Source organism: Atta colombica, unplaced genomic scaffold (assembly GCF_001594045.1).
Source record: "Atta colombica isolate Treedump-2 unplaced genomic scaffold, Acol1.0 scaffold62, whole genome shotgun sequence".
In the NCBI taxonomy this organism is placed as follows: Eukaryota; Metazoa; Arthropoda; class Insecta; order Hymenoptera; family Formicidae; genus Atta; species Atta colombica.
Genome location: NW_017259553.1, coordinates 163,618 through 166,117, shown reverse-complemented (window position 1 = coordinate 166,117; position 2,500 = coordinate 163,618). Strand labels below are relative to the sequence as shown.

General features: G+C 38.7%; 1 protein-coding gene across 1 annotated transcript in view; it reads right to left on the bottom strand.

Annotated features, from left to right (window-relative positions):
• LOC108692144 overlaps positions 1-2,500 on the bottom strand; it is a 6,340-nt gene that overhangs the window by 2,239 nt on the left and 1,601 nt on the right. The window lies entirely within an intron of this gene.

The window sequence follows — 2,500 nt, the reverse complement described above, 5'->3', positions numbered from 1 at the left end:
ATAGAATTAAAAGAAATGTTGAAGGATGGAATACACGATAACAATGTTGAGGAATCAACAATCAGCAAGGATGATTTAGCAGGATTTAGATGCAGATTATTACTGGATCATCCGGCAATAAATTAAAAGCATTCTGTATTCAAAGCAGAATAGGTTACTAAAGCATCAAAGGGATGAAAGGATTTGAGAAGAATTGTATCATCTGCATACATAAAAAGCTCGGAGGTCAGAAAAACATTAGACAAAAATATTAAAGAGTAAGGATCCGAGAATGAAACCCTGGGGAATACCAGAGAGAATGGCATCAGTAGAGGAGAACAGAAGAAAAGAATTATATATGTGGACCTGCTGCGGTTTGTAAGGAACGAGCAGATTAGCGAGAGAGCAAGGTGAGCAAGATCGCATAACTTGAGTTTGACTAAAAGTAGGTTATGACTGACGGTAAGTCGAAAGTCTTTGTTAAGTCCAAGATAACGATGGAAGGCGACAATTGTCGAAATTACGAAGCATGACCTTGGAGATATGAAGCAACTTCGTCTGAGAGATGAAAACCAGGCTGAGGAGGAAGAGATATTAAAATTTGAGATAAAGGCAAGTTGTGAGAAGCAGATACACTCAAGAGGCTTTGAGAAGAAAGGGGAGAGCGAGATAGGGCAAAAAGATAAAGGAGAAGAAGGATTATTAATTTTAGAAATGGGAAGAACAATTGAATGTTTTCAGGAGGAGGGACTGTGAGAAAGAAAGGGAGAAAATTAACATATAAAGAAGGGGATCAAGACATTGAGGAAAGCATAGTAGGAACATGTGACAGGAGAGATCCAAAGGCTTAACGGAAGTCAGGCGAATGCGCTTAAAAATATTGTAGAGACCTCTGAAAGTGTTCGGAGCAAAGTTGAAGGTCGAGAAAACGTGAGGAAGAAAGAAGATTAGTAAAAGTGTTAAAGAAATAAGACGAAGAAGTTAGGACATTAGGTAAATGATTATTCAGAAGCGAAGGGTTTCTAAGATCCAGAGATATAGAAGCAAAGGAGGATTGTGCATCAAGGGCACGAAGATTTCTCCAGAATTGGAGCGCAGAATCAGTTGTAAGGGAGATAGAGGGGAAGGTCTTTTTCTCATGACGAACAATATTCACATAGATCCGCAAATTTTTGTAGCGCTGCCTGTCCGCAGGAAACTGAGATCGCCTGTATTTAAGAAGGGCACATCTCTTCACGGCTCAATGAGCCGTCGGACTGCACTATTCAGCCACGGCGCGAAGAGACGAGAAACACGCCTATAAGTAATCGGGGCGAGTCGATCAAAAATTGCAAGAGAGGCAGTAAAGTGAGAAATCATCTCAATATGTGCCGCATATAAAGGGGACCAGCTCCAGCTCATATTCGATGTTCTTATTCCTAAGTGCATGAATGTTATGCGAGAAAGACACATAACCAGGACAATATAGTCGCGGAATAGCCAGCATCAAATGGGTGATAAGATGGTCACTCACACTGGTCGCATCGCTGACTCCGCACTCAATTATATTAATTATGCTCGATGAGACAAAAATAAGATTTAAAGTGGTTGCCGAATTACATTAAGCAAGTTGGAGCATCAATCAATTGCCTAAGGGAAAACAATGCGATATCGAAATTGGCATTATAATTAATTTGATCGAGCATGTCGACATTGAAATCGCTCAGACACACAATCGCATCGATTATACATGCAACACGGAATAGGCATGACTCTTTAAGTGATTCCGTTATTTTCGTCAGGTAGAGATAAGAGAAAAGGCGGCAAGACGCAACCAACTGAGGAGGCAGCAGCAGCTCCAAGCAAAGGCATCGACAACTCACCTCCAGTTTGCAACAACAGGAACGCAATTATCAGAAGGACGCGAATTATTGTCAGCGCCACAGAAAGCGCAAGGGCGCTTACGCGAAATAAACCATTTACATTTGGTATACGTCGACTAAATCATCATTCTAAAGTACATGAAATTAGACACAGTATAAGAGAATGTATTTACGCGTAGGATCGCACAACAAAGGTACGCAGTAAATTAACAAAATAATTATTTATATCTGTGTCTGTCCTTTAAACAAAGGCAGAAGCGAATGATAAACAAATAATAACGATATAATGGCTAGATTTGAACATAAAATTATTTCGTTACTATAGAAATTATTACAATGATAAAATATTACAAGAATGTAAATGAAAATTACACATTTCATGCAGTATAAACGCACTAATAAAATAACGAAACGCAGAAAGATCGCGTCAGTCTCTTACAGAAATACATTCTGCTCGCCGATCAGTATTCGCGAAAACGTCAAAAGTAAAAAATTGAAAGATAAAATTGAGATATTGTATATATTGAGATATTGTAATAATAATCAACGACTATAATAAAACGAAAAATGTGCAGCGAGGTAATAATGGATAAAGGCAGTACTTTTCACAAGAGAAAACGCAGAAATTGAACAAAAAGGCGATATCAGAGCGAAATGAC